Source organism: Peromyscus leucopus, chromosome X (assembly GCF_004664715.2).
Source record: "Peromyscus leucopus breed LL Stock chromosome X, UCI_PerLeu_2.1, whole genome shotgun sequence".
Taxonomy (NCBI): domain Eukaryota; kingdom Metazoa; phylum Chordata; class Mammalia; order Rodentia; family Cricetidae; genus Peromyscus; species Peromyscus leucopus.
Window position 1 is genome coordinate 58,020,422 of NC_051083.1, and position 23,267 is coordinate 58,043,688.

At 40.1% G+C, this 23,267-nt stretch overlaps 2 pseudogenes; one reads left to right on the plus strand and one right to left on the minus strand.

Annotated features, from left to right (window-relative positions):
• Positions 1-1,378: 1,378 nt before the first annotated feature.
• Positions 1,379-3,118, plus strand: LOC114703162 (annotated as a pseudogene).
• A 10,452-nt stretch (positions 3,119-13,570) lies between these two features.
• LOC114703156 lies at positions 13,571-22,178 on the minus strand (annotated as a pseudogene).
• Between the last annotated feature and the right edge of the window lie 1,089 nt (positions 22,179-23,267).

The following is a 23,267-nucleotide window of genomic DNA, read 5'->3' on the forward strand; positions in this document are numbered from 1 at the left end:
TAATTACCTCAAGGAGCTAGGGGGAAAAACAAGCCAAATCTACTATTAGTAAATGGAAAGAAATATTAGCTCATGGAAAAGTCAATACAATAGAAACAAAAAGAATCATATAAAGAATTGGCCAAATAGTCAGTCCTGAAAACATACATACAAGTTGCATTACATAGACTGAGGAGGTAATATTTTGGAATGTGTAAGTATGTATATATGTATGTATACTTATATACATGCAATAACAATTAGTGAAAAAAGAGGTCATGATTTGAAAGAGAATGGGGAGGAGTATATTGGAGGTAGGAAAGGAAGGGAAGGAAGAAATTTTGTAATTAAACTATAACCTCAAAAACTGAAAAAGAATCAATGAAATAAATAGGTAGTAAATAGAAAAGATAAACAACATTCACTCCTTGTCAAAATAACCAAAAGAGAAATAACTCCAAATCAATAAAATAATAAGTGAAAAGAAAGATATTACAACACATGCCAATGATGTTTAGAGGGTATTTTGAAGACATACTTTAAAAACCTATATTCAAATACATTGGAAAATCTAGAATACATGAATTAATTCCTACTCATGGATGATCTACTCAAATTAAACCAAAAATACATAAGCAACATAAACAGAACTATAAAAGAATGAAATTTAAACATTAATAAAGGGTCTCTATTTTAAAAATGGCCAGACCCTGAGGGATTCAAAGGTAAACTCTACGAAATGTCTAATGAGAAACTAACAACGATGTTTCCCATAAACAATTTCATAAATAGAAAGGGAAGAAACACTAACTCATTTTATAAAGCCAGTATTACCCTGGCGCTAAAATTGAACAGAAACACACAAAAATTATAAGCTTATCTCCACAATAAGCATGAATGGAAAAACTCTCAATAAACTACTTGAAAACTGCACTCAAAATAAGCCAAGAGGGCTTCATTTTAGGGATGCAAGGATGAAGACAAACACAAAGCATTTCCAAAAAATTCGGCTTGAGACAAGGGTGTCTACTTTCTATAATCTTGCTCAACATAGACCTTGAAATCTTAGCGTAAGCAAGACAAGAAAATATAATAAAATTAATGCAAATAGGAAAGGAAGAAGTCATATTATCCTTATTTGCAGATGGTGTGATTTTATATGTAAGAAACTCTAAAGCTTCTATCAGAAAACTGATAACTGAATAGCACATTTCCTGAAAAGAAGTAGGATTCAAAATTAACATAGAAAAATGATTAGTTTTACTATATACCAATAATGAACATGCTGAGAAAGAAATAATCCCATGGGAAGCACAGTGGGTGCTCCCCAGGCAGAGTGGCTGAGTCATCCCCTGAGGCCCCACCAAGAGTTCCAGGGGGTTTCCATGGTAATAGTAAACAAGCCTCAACTATCTCAGCTACAACTGCCAAGTCCGGGGGTTCCACCCTCCTCTAGGTGCTCTGAGGGTCGGCGAGGTTCCGGATGTGAGTGGGAGCATGGAGATAAGGAGCCCGAGGTTGAGAACAAAAAGAAGATGCACCTGGACTGCCCCCGGAGCTCTCTGCGTTTTTTAAAGCGTCAGGTGGAGTTGTGGTTCTTGCTTATTGAAAGTAGAAGTCACTTCTGCCTCCGTGAAAAACTTGGACCTTCCATAAGTGTTTCCTACAGAAGGCAGCTGTGGTAGTTCGTTAAGCTACAAAAAATCGCCCAAGTTTATGTGACATCAACCCTGTCAAGTGTACATAATGCTGGGCCCTGACGGAGGTGAAGGCTATGTGGTCAAACTCCGTGGCCTACCCTGGTCCTGCTCAATTGAGGACATACAAAACTTTCTCTCCAACTGCGCAATTCATGATGGGGCTTCCGGTGTTCATTTCATTTATACTAGAGAAGGCAGGCAGAGTGGTGAGGCTTTTGTTGAACTTGAGTCAGAAGATGATGTAAAATTGGCTCTGAAAAAAGACAGAGAAAGCATGGGACACCGATATATTGAGGTGTTCAAGTCACACAGAATCGAGATGGATTGGGTATTGAAGCACAGTGGTCCAAACAGCGTCGACAATGCCAATGATGGCTTTGTGAGGCTTCGAGGACTCCCGTTTGGATGCACAAAGGAAGAAATTGTTCAGTTCTTCTCAGGGTTGGAAATTGTGCCAAACGGGATCACATTACCTGTGGACCCAGAAGGCAAGATTACAGGGGAGGCCTTCGTTCAGTTTGCCTCACAAGACTTAGCTGAGAAAGCTCTGGGGAAGCACAAGGAGAGAATAGGACACAGGTATATCGAAGTGTTCAAGAGCAGCCAGGAGGAAGTTACGTCATACTCAGAGCCACCTCTGGAGTTCATGTCTGTACAGAGTCCTGGGCCCTATGACCGGCCTGGCACAGCCCAGAGGTACACTGGCATTGTGAAACAGGCAGGCTTGGATAGGATGAGATCTGGTGCCTATAGTGCAAGCTATGGGTCTATGAAGGATACAGTGGCCTCAGTGATGGCTATGGCTTCACCACTGACCTGTTTGGGAGAGATCTCAGCTACTGTCTCTCAGGAATGTATGACCACAGATACGAAGACAGCGAGTTCACAGTGCAGAGCACCACCGGCCACTGCGTCCACATGAGAGGGCTGCCCTACAAAGCAACGGAGAACGACATTTACAACTTCTTCTCTCCACTCAACCCCGTGAGAGTTCATATTGAGATTGGTCCTGATGGAAGAATGACAGGAGAAGGTGATGTTGAGTTTGCCACCCATGAAGAAGCAGTGGCAGCTATGTCGAAGGACAGGGCCAACATGCAGCACAGATACATAGAACTCTTCCTGAATTCCACAACAGGGGCTAGCTACAGGGCTTATAGCAGCCAGGTGATGCAGGGCATGGAAGTGTCAGCTGCCCAGGAGACTTACAGTGACCTGGAGAGCCAGTCAGTGAGTGGCTGTTATGGGGCCGGCTACAGTGGTCAGAACAGCATGGATGGATTTGACTAGTATTGTAGGAGCATTTGACTTATTTCGATCAAAATTTCACAGGCAGCCAATAAGCAGTTAAGAGCAGTTTATAACTCTAGAGGAAGCTGGGGGACCCACATTGTACCATGAGTTTGTGAAATCTGGATTAAAAAAAAATTACCTCTTCAGTCAGTGTTTCTCTTGCACCTTTTCTTCTAGCATGTAATATTTTCTTCTGCTTTTCTCAATTAACATTTTTGGTAGTATACTTGAAAAATGGTATCTGAGTTGAGTAGTTTTAAGTATGCTGAGTGGATCTTAAAGCACACCACTGTGAACACACTGGGGACATATACTTTTCTGGAGAACTCAAAGGTGCCAGATCCCTGATGAAAAGAGAAGCATTTCTCATGTTCATTCAAGTTTATTTTTGTGTGTGTGTGGGGGGGGTTGTTTTGTTTTTCCTTCTTTTTTATTATTTTATTTTACAATATAATTTAATTCTACATATCAACCACGGATTCCCTTGTACTCCCCACCTCCCGCCCCCTCTTATTCCCCCCAGCTCACCCCCCATATATTTTCATTTAAATCTTTAGGTTAAGTTTAAGCTTTTTAAAAGTTAGTTTTGAGAATTGAGACACAATACTAATACTGTAGGAATCGGTGAGGCCTTGACTTAAAGCTTTCTTTGTATTGTGATTTCCTTTTGGGTGTATTTTGCTAAGTGGAACTTGTTAAATTTTTTGTTAACTAAATTTTTTTCTTAAAATAAAGACTTATTCACAATGAAAAAAAGAAATAATCTCATACACAACAGATTCAACAATATCTACGAATGAATACACATAACCAGATACAAAATAAATGAACTATGAAAATTTCAAAGCACTGAAAAAAGATTAAAGAAAGACAGCACAAGATGGAAAAAACTCCCAAGATCACAGAGTGAAGAAATTAATAGGTAAAAATGGCTATATTACCAAAAACAATTCAAGGTTTCAATGTAATACCCATGAAAATTCCAATAACTTTCTTTTCAAACTAGGGAAAAAAAACATAAAATCTGTGTAGAACCACTAAATACTCCCAAATAACCAAAGCAAATTCTGAACAAAATTAACACTTTTTTTAGATACCACATTATCTGATTTTAAGACATAGTGTGGACCTATAGCGACAAAATCAGATACATAGAGGCCACTGGAATTAAATGGACCCAGAAATAAACCCACATAGCTACAGCAATCTGATTTTTACAAAGATTCAAACAATAAACTTTAGAGAATAGAAAGCCTCCTTAACAAACAACACTGGAAAAACTAGATATCAACCTATAGAAGATAAAATTTTCTCAGTATCTATCATCCTGCACATAGATTAACTTCAAATGGATGAAAGGCCTTAATGTAAAGCCTAAAATTTTGATACTCTTAGAAAAGAACATTAGGAAAACATTTCATGATTTAAGCATAATCATAGACTTGTGTACAATCACTCCAGTAGGACATAAAATAATCCCCAAAGTTGACAAATGGGATCCCCTAGCTGATTGTAAATCCTATCACATGACAATAAAAATGGACAATTACAACAAATCTCTTTCCAACTTGACACCCAAATACATCACTTTCATTTATGTGGTTTTGGTTTTGCTTTTGTTTTTTATTTTTTGTTTTATTTTATTTGAGTTTATCATTGTAAATTATACTTTATGGAGTTATAGACATATTTAATTTGGAAATGTATATAGTGGTTATGATTAAATACAACTTATATCACTTTTAAATCATGACATTTCATTCCTCTCACACATAGACTCAAGGTCATGTCATAATGAAAAATGTATTAATTCCAACTTCAAAAGGCTCCATAGTCTTAACATTTTCAACACTGTTTGAAAACAACTCTAATATCCCCTTCTGGGAGCCAAAGCAACCTCTTAACTTTGAGCACCTAAAAACTAAACAAGTTACTAAGTCATAATATACAACAGCACAAAGTAAACTTTCCTAATCCAAAATAAAGAGATGAGAACTATGATCAGAAAAGATGAGACCATAGAAAAGCTATCCAGCAAGGACATCAAATCTTTCTGCATTGTGTCTTGTATCTGAGGTTTGAAATGGAATCATCTAGGCACCAACATTTCTGAGTAGCTGCCACACCAGTTCTGTCATCTATAGTACATGCAGTGTGTTTTGTGCACACAGTTCTATACTCTCCATGGAGCTTTCTTTGGAAGATACTCCACAGACACAGAGTATATCCAATATCCTGGAATCACAATTGTGACTTGGGTTTTACCTGCACAGCTCCATGAAGTAGCCTCTTTGGACCCATCTCCTTGCCACACATTGATCCGCTACACATTGCCTGGCCTCAACAACTTTCTGTAAATGTAACTGAATATTCTGTAACCCTGAACAACCTGTATTTTGCATGCATGCAGAGCCAATATTATATGAACAATACTGCCAAGTTCTGTTGCCAGTATTTAGGATTCCAGATAGCACTTGGAAGACTGGAAGGCAGAAGGATGCAAGGCCAGCCTGAGTTACAGAGTGAGTTAAAGCCTGGACTTCATAGCATGACCCTGAAAGAAAAGAAGGAAAGCACAATTATAGATTATAGACCATGACAAGTATTATTAAATAGAGAGTGGGATAATTTTTCACAGCAAAGAAATCACCTGGTTTATTTGGGGCCTCAAGAATAGATTTTCTGAACAAATAATATATAACAGGAATAAAAAATAAGAAGGGATTAATACAAAGAAATAGAGGTGGGAGCAAGGTCCAAATCAGACAGTGTATGCAATGTCTAGAATAAAAAAGAAAAGAGCTGTTTGATGGCAAGGAGGAAGGCTAATGTAGCTGGGAGAATGTGAGCATGAGGGAAATAATATTGTCAGATTAGATTGGTGAAGTGATATTTAGAAAGAAGACAGGACTTTGCAAAGTATATTAAGAACCTGGGATCTCAAGTACAATGAAAATCTCTTAGAAGCTTTAAGCAAGGAGGCGACATTAGGTATGGTTTACAGGTTATCAAAGATCCCTCTTTCTGTCATCTAATGAATTCCTTACAAGATGAAATGGGAGGATATGAAGAGATAGGAGGCCATTAAATGAGTCCAGGCAAGAAATGATGATAGTTTAAAACTGGGCTGGGCTTGGTGGTATACCTCTATAAACCCAGCACTTAAGAGGGTAATTCAGGAGGATTATACCTTTAAGGCCAATTTGGACTATGAAGTAAGGAGGGAATTGGATTAATAGATGACAATGGAGAGGGATCAAGTACACAAATTCTAGTTACATTTTGCTAATGGAATTGGCAAGATTTGGTGACTAAGAATGGTAACTGAAAGAGAGAGATACAAATGATACCCAGGGATTCATATTCTCCTCCCCTCCGTGTATGTATGTGTGTGTGTGTGTGTGTGTGTGTGTGTGTGTGTGTGTGTGTGTGTGTGCTGTATTGTGTATGAATGCATACAACATGTGTGAATGTGTCCATGGAGGCCAGAAAAAGCCACTGGATCCCCAGAGTTGGATAGTTGTGAGCCATCTGATGTGGGTACTGAGAACTTAACTAGGATCCTCCAAAAGATTAGGAAGTGATCTTAACTGCTGAGCCATCTCTTCAACCCCATGTACAAGAATCTTGATATGAACCATTAGATGACAGAAGCTATCATTTATTGAGGTGAAAACAAAAGAAGAGAAAATTTGGACTGTGAAGAAAGGAACAAGAGTTCAGTTTTGAATACACTGAATTTGAGGGGTTAGAGAAACAATGGAAGATATGTCAATTGAGTGATTATGTTAGTAGATATAGAACTCAGATGATAAAGATACAGATGAGAGAAAATTAGGAGGGAGAAAAAGGAAGAAGGGGAAAAAGGAAGAAGGGAGGGAGGGAAAGGAGAGTGAGAAAGAGAGAGACAGAACACAGAAATGCTGTCTGGAGTTTGTACAAAGTTCAGGAAGAAAGTACAGAATTTTGGAAGTTAGAAGGGAAGAAATCAAGAAACAAAACTAAGAAAAATTTTTAGTGTAAGTATTAAGGCAACTCCATATAGTTAAAAGGGAGGTTTATTTGGGGGTTTTACTTACAACAAGTAAAAGGATAGGTTGCAGGATCCGGGAGAGGTGAAGTGCAGTCCAGCGGTGTTCCTGGAGAACTCTGCTTGGTCTACCATCCAACATCCAGGATTACCAGGAACCAAGAGAGCTGGCACATTTGGATCTTGGATCTTAAGGGCTCCTGTCTTGGCCCTGCCTCAGGGGCAGGCCATAGGTAGGCATGACAGTTACCAGAAGCCTCAACGGGGGTAGTACTTCCAGATCAAAGCTGGGTCAGCTACCCACTACAAAATAATAAAAAAGCCAGAAGAAAACTGAAATATCATCATGGGAAGAATTATAAGGGAAAAAGTGATTATTGGGTTAGATGTGGCAGAAAGAATAAACAGAAACATCACTGGAAATACCAATGGATTTAATGTCACCAAGGTGCTTGATGAACTTGGCAAGAGTTTACGTTATATATAGAAGGAGAACAATTTGAAAGGAGCTAGAGGTGGCAGTGACACAAGAAAGAACAAAATATTAGTGGAGGGAGAATTTGTATTAACAATCCTGCAGAGAAATGGCAGTTTTAGAGGGAGTGTCTGAAAATAGAACAGAAGAACCAATTGATTATTTTAATCTTTATATTTTAATCATTTTTGTATCAATACCTGTCACCCTATATACATTAGGATTTCTTTAGTTCAATCTTCACCATTTCTCACAAGTATTATTTTTAGCCATTACCTGATAGCTCTTTCTGTCTCCAATACTCTTTTCTTCAAAACATGTTTATGTTAGCAGTTTTCAAAGTATAATTCATTGTCTTCTTGGACTAGGCAATAATTGAGGCTCCTAGACATGACAGAACCACTACACTCGTGAACTAACAGCACATGTGGTTATCACCAAAACAAGCCAGTCGTTATTCCAGCATGGAGAGAGGAGGGGCTCATGAGACCCAACCCTAGCTGAGGAATTCTTGACAGATGATGGCTTCAGAGCAGCAGGGGTCAGTTTTTTTTAGGTGGGTGTCTCTGGTAGGGCAGTGCATTGTCCTGTACCCATACTTACATGGAAAACACAAACTGGACTCAAATATTACTTTAAAAGAAGAGGGCATGAAGTTGTAAGTGTCTGTGGTATAAGGATACCCCACAGAGCTATCCCAGAGAGGAGTAAGGGAGAAGAGTAGAGATTAAAATGATCAAAATACATTGCACACATAAATCTTCAAATAATTAGTAAAAATACATTGAAAAAGAATGCCCTCAACTAAGCAGTAAATTTATTAATTTTGTTAATTTTGTTGAATTTTGATCCTTGAATATACTACCAATACTTTGCTTGACACAATAGAGAACACTTGTAGTAATAACAACAAAGTTGATACTTGTCACAGGAGAAAGGACTTGTGAATTGTATATTGAACTAGATTTTTTCTCGTGGAACACAATTTTTAGATGGCAATGACAGATGAACTATAGTCATTCAAACTTGAATATTTGGCAGGCATTTTCTCACAAATAAATGATACAATCTTGTCCATTAAGGAAAACAACTGACGATATTTGTTCCCAATGATAAAAGTTGACTTTTTCAAATAAAAATTGAAAATTTAGGAAAGTTTCATGAGCTTTAAATTTTAAATGAACTTAAAAAGTTTATATGCTGATTTTCCTGATGAGTTTGATGGATCTATTAACCCACAACTTAAAAAAAAAAACATACTATTTAGTGAGTGTACATTCAAGATTTTCATGATTTGGTGGCCGAACATATTCCAAATGACCAGTCAATGCTGCTACTAAAGCATGCATGAGTAAAGCATGCATAGACTAATGCATGAGTGATATGGAAGATTCATTAAAAGTACATGATAGACCAATGGATTTTAATGTAGCAAAATATGCCAAGCCACTAATATGGTTTCTGGTTCCACATAGCACCTAACTTTCAAGATACTATAGTTGTTGATATTTGGTGTAGTTTCAAAGGAGAATATCCATATGCTAGGTATCCTGTTTCTTCAAACAAAACCAGATGCCCTAACAGAGCACCACAGAAAGCAGGTATGGTCTATTAATAAAACCAGACAACAAAACGTTTTGAAAACTGTAAAATTATATTCTTCTTTTTCCTATTTTATTTTGGAAAATATAGTTGTTTCCCTCAACCAATACATTTTTATAATATATTGTAGCTAGAGTTTTCCTGCCTTGCCCACAGTCAGGACAAATATTTGTCACCCGCCAGTCCCACAGCCAGACCCAACCAAGTAAACACAGAGACTTATATTGCTTACAAACTGTATGGCCGTGGCAGGCTTCTTGCTAACTGTTCTTATAGTTTAAATTAATCCATTTCCATAAATCTATACCTTGCCACGTGGCTGGTGGCTTACGGTGTCTTCACATGCTGCTGGTCATGGCGGCGTCTGCAATGTCTCTCCCGTCAGCCTTCCACTTCCCAGAATTCTCCTCTCTCCTTGTCCCACCTACTTCCTGCCTGGCCACTGGCCAACCAGTGTTTTATTTATTGACCAATCAGAGCAATTTGACATACAGACCATCCCACAGCAATATATAACTGGTTTATTTGCATTAATTTTAAATGAATTAATTTTTAAATTCTCTGTTTCAATGAGTAGCATGGCAAAAATAAAAAGATGTAAATCACAGAAACAAAAGCTCTTTGAGATTCTTCAACAATTTATTAAGAGTCTTAAATTCTCCTGAGACAAAAATATGTGATGACAGTTCCTCTGTAACGGTCATGTCACCTCCCTTGTTATTAAGCTTCAAAAGGTCTACAAGCATTCAAGGATCTTCGAGTACAGGCTTACAGCTTCTCTGTCTAAGTCTGATGTCTGTCACTCGCCCATATACAACACAGCTGAATCTGTATCAGGTAACTTGGAGCTTCTTCACACTTCTATGTTTACTATGATAGTAAATCATTATTGTCAGCTTATCTGAATCTAAAATAAACTAAGAAACACGTACCTGGGCATGTCTCTAAAGGCAATTGCTGGTTGTCTGAAGGGAAAAGACCCTGGCAGCCTGAGTTGGAGGGGAAAACAGAGTTTTCACTTGCTTGCCTTCTTGTCTTGTTGCTGAGTGCCGCTGCCACTGCTGCTAGCATCTGAACCCAGCTTCCTTGGCCTTCCAACATGGATGGAAGAGGAGTGGCTCTCCAAGCTTTCAGTCCCACACAGGCACTGCTGAGGTACTTAGCATCATGGACTAAGCAACTATCGGGTCCTCTGCTTTTCCAGTGTGAAGATAGCCATTGATGTACTACCCAGTCCATATAGTATAAGTCAATCTAATAAATCCCCTTTTTAATATACATGCATTCCATAGGTTCTATTCTTCTAGAGAACCCTCACTAATATACTCACCCACACTTTTATGCCTATTATATCTAGCCCAATCCAAACACCCATATTTCTGATACATTCAAATGATTCCCTTTTCACCAGTGCAGTTTATGAGGTTTAGTTCATAATCATCACTATTCTAATTTTGCACATGAAGAAGCCTTGGTTCAAAGAAAGAAAAGAGTTCTACTAGATCCTACAGTAAGCGAATAACAGAGCAAGTGTCTAAATTCCCAGAATTCTTTCCATAGTTCCCTCTATAGATGCTGTGGCAAAGACTTGAAGCATGAGAGGGACTGGAAGGATTAAAGGATTAAATTAAATTAATCTATGAGGAAAAGGTTCTGGAGATGGAGGATGTAGCTCAGTGGTAGAACATTTCTTTAGCATGCACAAGGGCCTTGGGATCAATGTCCAGTACTGGAAAGTCATTCTTAGTTGGAATGGTTTTGAGGAAATCCGTCTTGACTTTGTCTTTGTAGAAGGACAGCCTATCAGTATTTACACAAGTTGATAGCAATTACAAGCAACTTATAGGTGGTATTCTTGTCTTTTTGTCCTTTAAAAGTGGTAATTTCTCTTCTACTTCTTGCCAATCATTGTCCTTAAATAGAGTGGTTATGGAGGCAGCAGGTGCTCTACAGGCCACCTAAAGAGAATTGCTCTCATCTGACTCCTCGAATGAACTTTTCACAAAATTCATCACTTCTACTGCCTTTATTTGACTTCTAGGCTGGGACAAGTACTGCAAGCAAGACCTAAAGCAACATTCAGGAACTGGTGGAAAATGTAACTACCTATTTCAAAGCATTGAGCTTTTCCTCTAATTTTTCAAATGATAAATATTGGGATTTCTCTTTTTTGGGGAAAGGGGGTTTAAAAGCTTTTAGCAACTACCAAGAAATAATTTCTGTGAGACCTCTGAGTGAAGCTAGGTCTAAAGTATAATGTGTCGTAGCATCTGGCTGTCTAGGAAAGAGGCAGGGCCTAGAAAATGATGGGCATCTTTACTGTTCCTTGGCAAAGCCTTTTAGGTACCTTTGGTTCTAAAAATGGAATGTTAGAATCCAGCTGCTGGTCAGGCCACTTTACCAGTAGCAGCCCTCCAGTTCTCACAGAGACCGAAAGACACCCTGCTGACACATTGTCTGTGAGCCTCTAGCTAACAGGCTTCAAGGTACCAAGATTTCTTCACCAGACAAGTGAGTTTACATCAGAAAAATATTAGTGGCCACACATAATGCTGTTTCCACCCTGTTCTCTGCCTCTTGCCAAGAAATCAGAAGCCTGCAGCCACCTTCATACTGTGAAATCCCCATTTCTTCAGAGAGCTGTAAGAAAGGACCTGGAATCTGCCATAACCCTGATTCCACTCTCCAGAGCCCTCACCAAGCTGTCTGGCTCTGCCTCTGCAGCCTGAATTCTTCTCAAATCCTCCACCAAGCTGTTATTTATCTGTCTATCCATGGCATTACCTAACTCCTAATAAATTACTTACCCCCAACAATCCATCTTTTAGCTAGAGTTTTCCTGCCTTGCCCACAGTCAGGACAAATATTTGTCACCTACCAGTCCCACAGCTGCTCAGACCCAACCAAGCAAACACAGAGACTTATATTGCTTACAAACTGTATGGCCGTGGCAGGCTTCTTGCTAACTGTTCTTATATCTTAAATTAATCCATTTCCATAAATCTATACCTTGCCACGTGGCTTGTGGTTTACTGGCATCTTCACATGCTGCTTGTCATGGCGGGAGGCTGACAGTGACTCCTTCTGCCTTCCTGTTCTTTCTTTTCTCCTCTCTGTTAGTCCCACCTATACTTCCTGCCTAGCCACTGGCCAATCAGTGTTTTGTTTATTGACCAATCAGAGTAATTTGACATACAGACCATCCCACAGCACTTCCCCTTTTCTTTTTTTTTTTTTTTTCAAAGAGGAAGGTTTTTACTTTTACACATCTCCAAAGCCAGCTTGGTATATTTGGAAATTTGGGCGTAGCTTCTCTTACTACTTCCTGCTGGAGGGGGGCGCTGTATCTTATGGGGTCACAAAGAAAATTTTAGGATTATGGAGTAGTCCATGAGGGTGTATCATCTGAGCCAGTTGCCTTGAAATGGTTCTGGATGTTGAATCATCTGGGCCTTGGTGTCATCAGAGACCTTTCAGGGGGTCTTGGCTGGTCAAACCTGATGTATCTTAATCTGGAACAAATCCATAGCCTCTGGCTTTCTGTGGAAACAAAAGCAGAGCCTCCTTTCCAAAGCAACGTATCCTTACATGCAAATTTTGAAGTCAAGGTACCTTTAAAATACACATTTTGGCATAACTCAACAGCTTTTACAATCAAATGTTTTTCTTCAGTTACGAATATCAAAGAGAACATAATCCAGATTCTCTGTGTGGTGGCCATCTTTACGTGGCTTATTTTTATATTACCTTGAGCCTATTGCTTTAAACTGCAGCATTCTAAGACTGAAATGGCACTGTGGCTACTGGCTCTGCCCACTTCAGCTTCCCAACATGGCAGTGGTACATTTTCCACCAGCTCTGGGCACCATCAACTCTCAGAAATAGTGGGTCTATGCTTCTATCCAAAGCAGCGTGTAGCCCAGAAACCTCTTTTTTGTTTTGTGCTAGCAAAGGCTAAATCCACCACGCAGCTTAATGTGCCACTTGCAAAGGCCTCATTCCCACCAAACTGCAGGTCGAGTGCACATGCCAGAAACCCGCCATAGTAGCTCAAACTCGCAGGCTGCCACTAACTTGAGAGAAACAACTAGGAACTGTTTTAAGCTCCATTTTAGAATCTTTTTTCTCAGGTTTTAGGTGGAAACTCTTGCCAACACGTTGGGCACCATTTGTAAGTAGAGTTTTCCTGCCTTGCCCACAGTCAGGACAAATATTTGTCACCTACCAGTCCCACAGCCGCTCAGACCCAACCAAGTAAACACAGAGACTCATATTGCTTACAAACTGTATGGCTGTGGCAGGCTTCTTGCTAACTGTTCTTATAGCTTAAATTAATCCATTTCCATAAATCTATACCTTGCCACGTGGCTTGTGGCTTACCAGTGTCTTCACATGCTGTTTGTCATGGCAGTGGCTGGCAGTGACTCCTTCTGCCTTCCTGTTCTTTCTTTTCTCCTCTCTGTTAGTCCCGCCTATACTTCCTGCCTAGCCACTGGCCAATCAGTGTTTTATTTATTGACCAATCAGAGTAACACATTTGCCATACAGAACATCCCACAGCACCATCTCATGTCTCTCTTGAACTTGCACCTTAGATCTTTCAGTGATTAGTTCCAATATTCAACCATATTGGCTATGTGTTAGTCAGATTCTGTGTTATGAGATTAGGGCAGAGCTGAATAACAAGGCCCTCTTACCCTAATAAATGCATGGTGTCCTGAGAAATGCAGGAATAGATATAGTTAGTTAAAATTAGTGTTATCAATGATGAAATGAGTTTCACATGGGAAGGAGTGACTATAACAAAGTGAAGGGCTGCTTAGGGAGAGACTAGTTGACGTTCTGTTCACAGATCATTACAGGTTGAGGAACTTGTATGTGAAAGGTGGCAGTAGAAAATAACCTGCATGTTGGTTGTCCTGAGATGATCCTTCCTGCTACTAGATCTAGTCTCTGGCCATCTTTTCCATGCTTTGTGTCCCAGGAAACTGTCTTTGGGAACTGATTAGATATTCATACCTACACACTGGTTTTAACACTAATGAGAGAAATCACCAGAGCAAGAGGGAGAGGGGTCCTGGTTTCCCATTCCTCCTTTTCTTTGACACTCATAGCTCTACTGACTAGAATATTCCCTGAGAATGGCTCCTACTAGAATTCTCTCCACAAGGCCAGGTCTTAGTTGTATAAGAATGTTCCATGCCTTTACCCCCTCAAAGCTGAGGATTTAATGGCTTCCTGCTGCTCATAGGTCCTAAGAGTTTCACTCTCTTGCCCGGAATTGCTGATTTTGTTTTCACCAACTCTTATAAATATAATGAGACCACCTATGGATCCATTTTCAGAGAACATAAAATGCAGGGTCATAGGGGAGGCAAAGAAGGACAGAAAAGAGAACAGACGATACATACTTAATAATCTATGGCATTTTGCATGACAAACTGTGCAGGTAGAGCTTGAAGGGCCTATACAAGATGGATTTTCTTCTTAAAGCTATTACTTTAAAGCATCATAGAATAAACTCACAGGTCCATATAGAAAGATAGGCATAATTACAGAATGAAGATAACCTAATCAGAAAACATGGATGCCTGTCAGCTAATGCTGAAACTGAAGTTCTAGAAGATTGACATGCTGAAAGGAATGGATTAGTATTCCTCCTTTTTCCTCATCCTCTCCTTCAATAGAATTCACATCAAATCTCCTCATAATCCTTCTCTAGGCCAGCCATATCTTCACAGAACTCACAAAACTGCTCTTCCTTCATGGCTTCACCCACCTACCAGTACACAAAGGCATGTTCATCAGACAACAGGTCACACCTATGGTAGAGTTGAGCCCCAGCCTCAGAAATGACTATGATGTTGCTCAGCATACATACAGTTCACTGTACCTTAGCCTTGTCTCCATCAGGTAGCACAGTGGGAGGCTGGTAATTCACGCTAACCTTGAAGCCATTAGGATACCTATATCCACAAACTATATGCTATGCAGTACTCAGTCTTGTCGGTGACAATGTCGGCACTGATATCTTTGGAAACTATGTCACCACAGTGCAACAGGCAGCAAATCATGTATTTAAAATGGTGATGGTTACATTTCAGCAACTGGTTGACTGGCACAAGCAGGCATTGGTGTCTTTCTCAGCAGAGGTGACAGGTGTATGTAGCCAGGGAGAAGATGCAGGGGTAGGGCACTGGTTTGGTCTTGAATTCTGTCAGTTGTACATTCAGGGATCCACCAGATTTCAGAGAGGCAGAGATGGAAGACTGAATCTGGTTAATAAGACAGTTAAGCTCAATGTAGGTTGGATGCTCAAAATTGAGGTTTCTATGACCGATGGGTTAGATGGCCCCATCGTCTACCATAAAGGTACAACCAGGATGTTCCAGGGTGATATGAGTGTTGAGGATAGACTTTCAGGGATCAACAACAGTGCTAGAATTCTGGAGGACTTGATAAATGGAGAACTCCAGCTTAGAATTCTTTCTGTAATCAACAGATAGACATTCCATCATCAGAAAAGTGAACCCAGAGCTAGTTCCTCCAACAAAGCTGTAGAAAACAAAGAAATACTAAAGACCCATTGTAGCTAGGGTCCTGCCTAGGTCCTGAAGTCCTGTGGCCTGCTTATAAAATAGTCATGCAGAGGCTTAATATTGTTTATAACTGCTTGGCCATTAGCTCAGGCTTACTATTGACTAGCTCTTACACTTAAACTCAGCTGATTTCTGCTGTGGGACGGTCTATATGTCAAATTGCTCTGATTGGTCAATAAATAAAACACTGACTGGCCAGTGGCCAGGCAGGAAGTAGGTGGGAGAAGGATAGAGGAGAATTGTGGGAAGCAGAAGGCTAAGGCAGAGAGACACTGCAGCCGCCGCCATGACCAGCAGCATGTGAAGACGCCAGCAAGCCACCAGCCACGTGGCAAGGTATAGACTTATGGAAATGGATTAATTTAAGCTATAAGAAGAGTTAGCAAGAAGCCTGCCACGGCCATACAGTTTGTAAGCAATATAAGTCTCTGTGTTTACTTGGTTGGGTCTGAGCGGCTGTGGGACTGGCGGGTGACAAAGATTTGTCCTGACTGTGGGCAAGGCAGGAAAACTCTAGCTACAGATTTCTGTTAATCTATATGTCAACACGTGTTCCGTGGCTTTACCTGTGTGCCATTACATGCTGCTCCCTGGACTGCAGCCTGGCATCTCCTGACTCAGCCTTCTTCTTCCCAGAATTCTCCTTGTCTACTTATCCCACTTATAATTCCTTCCTGGCTACTGGCCAATCAGCATTTTATTAAATCAGTGTACAAATGCATTATTCCACAGCATTTCCCTTTTTCTGTTTAATTAAAAAAGAAAGTTTTTACTTTAACATAGTAAAATTAGATATAGCAAAACAGTTATAAGCAAGAATTACAGTTGTAATATCTAGTCTATTTGTTGTAATTACAGTTGTAATATCTAGTCTATTATATTTGGCAAATTCAAAGAAAATATTCTATTTATCCTATATTTGTGAGTCTCAGTTTTCATATCTAACTTATCTTTTATTATAAATAAGGAAAATTATAACTATCTAATCTTCAACTACATCAAAGACCCCAGAAGTATATAATATTACCTAAGTAAACAGGAAGTACATTACAAGCAACTTCCAAAAATCTAGAATGACAGAGACAGCTGTCTTCCTGGACAGTCATCTAAAGTTCATCTGTAATGTTGGGGCATCCATCTTCAGCCCATGGGCCTAAAGTCTTACAGTCGCTTCTCTCTGTGTCCTGTAGAATGTCTGGCAGTTTCTTCTACGAAGCAGGAACCTCAAGGACCACTTTGCCTTGCAAAGTTCAGTGGTCACCTTTCTAATGGGTCCTGCATGTCCAGTTGATACATCATTTTCTCAGGCAGTCCAGGCAAAAACAGTTTCTTGCCCAAATGGCTATTTTTGCCAAGAAGAAGATAAACTCCATATAGAGTGCCTTTGACACCCATCTTTCTCTTTGAAGTAAACTGGTGCTGCCAGGAACAGACATGTCTCATTGTCCAGAAAGTCTAAGTTTTAAAACATTCTAAATGCCATATTCTGTAGGTCTTTGAAGTGTTTGAAGATTACCTACCTAGTTGAATTATATCCATGTATACCTAGAAAACTTAACATGACTATAAGTTTGACTATCATAAAAGAGTAATTACTAATATGTATTTCTTAATTATCCATTACAGTTTAAATGAGTTACATAACATAATACTTTAAACAAAAGTAGAAATATATATAAAGTATAACAAATTAACTTTAAATTTGTATCAATAAACTAAAATCTATACCAATGTAAAACATTTTAAACAAGTTGCTGCTCTTAAAAAGTAGATTATATTAAGTAGGCTTATATTAATTAAAACTGCTTGGCCATTAACTCAGGCTAACTACTGACTAGCTCTTACACTGAAACTCAGCCCATTTCTGTTTATCTATGTGTTGCCACATGTTCCGTGGCTTTACCTGTGTGCTATTACATGCTTCTCCCTGGATGGCAGGTTGGCATCTCCTGACTCAGCCTTCTTCTTCCCAGAATTCTCCTTGTCTGCTTATCCTGCCTATACTTCCTGCCCGGCTACTGGCCAATCAGTGTTTTATTAAACCAATGTACAAAAGCATTATTCCACAGAAACCTATGTACAAGTCAGGTAGCTTGTGAATTTCGCCCAATATTAGGTCAGTGATCTACTTTCCAAGGATAGAGTGTTCATAGCCCTAGATATTGGCAGCATCTTCCTTACCTTTGATGAGCTGTTCAGGATAAAGAGTAAGTACCAGTGTAAACTTCATCAATAACAGTGGGTTCTAAGTCTACAAACAGTACCCGAGACACATGTTTGCCATCATTTATGCCACTGAAGGAAATGTTGAAGAGTCATCTTCTTCCTTAATGGCTTTGTCACTTAGTATCTGGCCATCCAGCTGTATGCTATGTTCCAGGAAGTGGAACCCCAGAAAGCATTGCTAATTTGGATACCAGCCTGGCCAATTTGGATGGAGATATACTCACACATGTTATAGGCTAGGAGACAAAGTCAACAAAAGTAGACCAATGGCCATGGTTACACTACCCAACAGGCTAAGAGTCAAGGTAAGTAACCTAAATGAGCTTTATAAGACAATTTAATTTTTTGCCAATAGAAAACTATTGAAAACTTTGGTGACCCAATGTACACATGATGTCAAAATTAATAGCTCCCACATATTGAAAGTTTCCTATAGGTCAGATTATTTGCTTTTTAATGTCTTTTACTGAACCCTCACAGCCTCTTAATAAGAGAATGTGTTCATCTGAAAAGGGACAGAGATATAGTTCAGTTAAGATAGACAGGCCTTAGTTTCAACCCCCAGTACTGCAAGAACAAGCAAAAAAAACCTGTAAGGTTCAGAGAAGACTAACATACTCACTTGATCACTTGAATGGAAGAGGAAAAATTTCAGCACATATCTGCCCATGTCTAGAGCCTGAATTCATCACTATACTGATGATAACTCTGATGGTTAGTTTTCATTGTCAACTTGACTGGACTCAGAATCATCATAGAAACACAGCTCTGAGTATGTCTACTAGGCCTTTTCTAAAAAGGTTTAATTGACTAGGGAAGATCTGCCCAGAATGTGGTGGCTTCATCCCATGGATGCAGCCCTTAACTGAATTCAAAAGAGAAAGGGACCTGAGCACTGACATTCATAGCCCTCTGATTCCTGGCTATAGATGTGATGGCATCAGCTCCCTCATCCTTTCACCACCATGGCATGTCTGCCATGATAGGTTGTACCCTCAAATTGAGCCAAAATAAACCCTTCCTTCCTTCCTTCACTTGTTTTTGTCAGGCATTCTTTCACAAATGACAATGGTGAAATTATGAATCAGTTTATATGGCCATTTAGGTTATCTTTCAGCTCTACGATTCCATAAATTTGCAAGGTACGCAGGCATCTCAGATTAAGCCCAGTGGCCCATCCATTAGTGAAAGGTGACAGTGACAGATTTATGGCCAGAGGGTTCTTTCAGTAGTACATGCAGTGATATAAATGAGACTTCATGGTTAGGACAATGTCATCCTTTCTTTCAAATGTATCTCCTGCTGTCCCTGTTGCCTTAATGACTGGGTAAACAGAAAACCATATGGCTAATTCTGATAGATGTCTATTTTTAGAAATGACAGTCAGTTAAGTTCCCCTGATAGAAATCTCACCTTTCAGTAGGCATGAATATAGCAATCCACATTCCCAGCCCATGCAGACTAAGCAGTGGGCACACTAGATTGATTTTTGAGAATGATCCCAGATACCAAGTCATAGTTTGAAACCAAACTTAAAGAAAATGAAGATCAGCAACTTTGAATGCTTCCCATTGATTTCTTACTATACATCAGGCACATGTCATCACCACTATGTTACAAGTGAAGAAGCTAAGGCTGGAAGAGGTGAGGTGATTTCCAGAGAGTGATATAATTCTCTCCTCAACCCTGCTCTGCTTCTCTACATCACTCCTCCCTCCTCAGCTAGCTCTCTTCTCCCCTCTCTTTCTGGCTCTTGTCTGATGCCCTCTGGGAAAAAAATCTCTCATTAGTTGTAGTCTGGAGAACTTGGACTAATAGAGAAAGTGAAAGGAAAGGTGTGATTTGCAGTGGGTGGTATTAGAGACAACTGGAGTAAAGTAGCAGTAGCATAATGTTTGTGTGATTTGAACTATAATCTTGCAAAGCCTTGGTTTCCTTACATATAACACTACATTTTCCAGGAATTTTGTGAACATTAAAAAAGACATTTGATATGAGAATACCTAGGATAGAGGGCTTTTTCCTGTTCCAGTGTCTAATATTTTCTCTCAGCCGACAATTATCATCTTAAAATTAGCAGGGAGTTGAATAATTTTAACAGCTTTCTGACTTGAATTAGAAATTCAAAACTCCTTTCTTATTAATTAGGTTTCAGAACTCCTCACTAAGTCACATAGGAAAAGACTCTTCTAATTCTTGGATGTTCTCCTGGACACTTGCCAGGAACTATGAGTACCATTGTGATATTCACATTTAGGGATGTCTCTTGGATTTCTGAGAGCTATATATGTACTTAAGAGTTTTCTAGGAGATGCTCATTAACTATCTTGAGAAGGGAGCATCTTTTCCAAACACAAGGTCAAAGGTGCCCTATACATCTCCCATCCTCAACTTATTTCAGGCACTAACCACATATTTAATTAACCCCCATGGTCCAACTTCAGCAGCACAGCATACACAAATAAGTTTCTTTCCCATCATAAGTCCAACACTGAGCTTGGGGGACATTGATTATTCTGATAATACTAAGAGAATAACATATGAGATGAATATCTGGGCATGTCTGTGTGAGAGTTTCTAGACAGGGCTGAGATGGGAAGACCTACCATAAATGTGGATAGCATCATCCCTTGGACTAGAGTCTTGGACCAAATCAAAAAGGGAACGCTTAGCAGCTGCATCATCACTCCTGCTTCCTGGCCACAGATACAATGTGATCAACTGCCTGAAGCATCTATGCTGTGACTTCCCTACCCCGAACTTGTGAGACAAAATAACCCTTCCTTGAGTCACTTTTCTCAGGATATTTTATCACAACAACAGGAGTTTTCAGCATTGGAAACCTTTTTGTAGCCTCAGGAGCCCCATAGGCTTTTACTTCTACTTTGGTTTTCACTATTTACTTACTGTGACTTTGAGCAAGTAAGGATTTTTCTGAATCTCATCTCTTCATGTGTAAGATGGGACTAAAATGAAGTGGCAAGATGCTCAAATAAAACTCTACTCCTCTCTCTCTCTCTCTCTCTCTCTCTCTCTCTCTCTCTCTCTCTCTCTCTCTCTCTCGTGCATGCACACACATGCACATGAACATGATAGTATTTTCTTTCACCAAATTACTCTTCTAACTGTAATCCCAGAGCACTGGGAAGTTCCAAGGATTGAAGCTTCTCCCACTACATGTTTGGAACATAAGCAGTACTTAGTGATATTTGTTTCCTTTCTTTGATTACAGAGTAGCCTACCTCCTTGCAGGTTGCTTCAGTCAAGACTCTGAAGTCTAGTAGAACAGCTTCAGAAGCTCTGTGTCTTATTATCATCAAGTGTCCTTATGTCAGAGCTAAGTATTCCACCTCCTTTGTCACAATGGAAACTGGCATAGCTCTTTGGTTTGTCTGTGCTTCTTTCCTAGAGCTTTTATAATCCATTTACATTATATTTAGACTCACTCCCTAAAGCATTTCGTGATGTCAGGAAAAATAATGTGATGTAACTTAGCCAAGAGTCAAAGGTTAATTTCCAATTATGGATGAAATGAACCAGTAGTACACTGTTTCTCATCTCCTTTCTCCTCTCCAGAACATAGCTGCCCCCTTCCTGCGTGCCTGTTGGGACAGCAGGAGAAAGCAATGGAGTGTGGGGAACTGAGTTACTTCCCAGGACAGCAGGTGGGATGGTCAGGAGGTTGAAGGCACCCATGCCACACCACCAGGAGCTGAGCTGCAACAAAAAGCAGCCCTTGTCAAATTTTAAAGACATAAGAATCCTCAAGGTCTCACTGTTGGCAAATGCACAGGGCCAATTAGGTGAGCCCGAGTTATGAGAAGAAAACCTCTGCACGATAGAAAAGCACAAACAAACAGACCTAGCTATGGGCATATAGAGACACAGCTTGGTAGGAGTCAGAAATAGTTAGTGAGGGGCTGAGAGACACAAAATTTTCCATTTGAGTCAGGTTAAAGCATGTAAGAATCAATGGACTGGGTAGTGGTCAGCATTTAGGAATGTCTCTTTGTGTAGCATAGCTCAGTGCTCTGATCTAGGTTAGATGTAGAGGAGACTCCATTCCTGGAAAGCTACTGAAACAGCACTGCCACTGATGATGCTGATAATGACTAATACTGACAAAAAGGTGACTGACAACACATATTTGAGTGACAATGACTTGCTGCAGTGGTAGCTACTAGGCATCATGGCACCAGTGATGATTGTTTTGCGGTGCTCTTACCCTGCAAGGAAAAGTCACAAAACATGACAGAATCTATAAACAAGAATTTTATTAAGACAAGGAGAAAGCAAAGCCCAGCACACTGAGCCTAGGCAGGTCCAAGCCCCTTCCCACTGCACCAAGACTGTGCAAGGTGCCACACCACAGGCACCAGGTTCCAGAAGCCTGCCCATAGACCAGGGACAGATCCTGATCCCCCTGCCTGGGTGTCCCCCAAACAGTTAGAGCCAAACAACTGTCTTCTGTATCCAGAGGGCCTAGTCCAGTCCCATGGGGGCTCCACAGCCACCAGTCCACAGTTCATGGGCTTCCACTAGTGTGGCCAGTCATCTCTCGATTTGGGGGATGTGGGGATGTGGGATGGCTTGGGAAAGAGGGCTGGGGAGTGAGAGGAGGAAGGAGGGGGATTTGTGGATAGTATGTGGAATGAGTAGAAAATTTCTTAATAAAGAAAAAAATTTAAAAAAAAAGACAAGGAGAAAGGGACAGACAAGATCAGGCCTGTGGAAGGACATATGTGTTAAGGGCGCAGGGGAAGATGGGGCCTGTCTTTTAAAGGCCAGCTCGCACCTATACACATAGGCCCACATGGCTACTCCACACATGTGCATAGATCACGTGATTGTGCCGTGCAATTACGTGACCACAAAGCCGCGGGGCTTGAGTTATGTAGGATGTATGACCCGGAAATAACTAGGTGGAAATGACTAAGTGTCCCGCCAGGCATGTGTGACCATGGGGGCATGGTTGGAATTCCTATCATATAGTCTATCTTAAGGCCTGTTACTCTTGGTATACACTTCATTTATTTAAATTAATTTATTTTTAAATTTTTATTTTACATACCAATCCCAGTTCCTCCTCCCTCTCCTTTTCCAGTCCCCCTACCTCCCCTCCCCCCCATCCCACCCCCCATCCACTCTTCAGAGAGGGTAAGGTCCCTTTTGTGGAGTCAACAGAGCCTGGAATAGTAAGTTGAGGCAGGACCAAGCCCCTCCCCCTGTGTCAAGGCTGGGCAAAGTATCCTTCCCTAGGGAATGTGTTCCAAAAAAGCATTTCATGCATCCAGGATAAGTCCGGGTTCCAGTGCCAAAGGCTCCCTGAACAGATCTAGCCGCACAACTGTCACCCACATTCA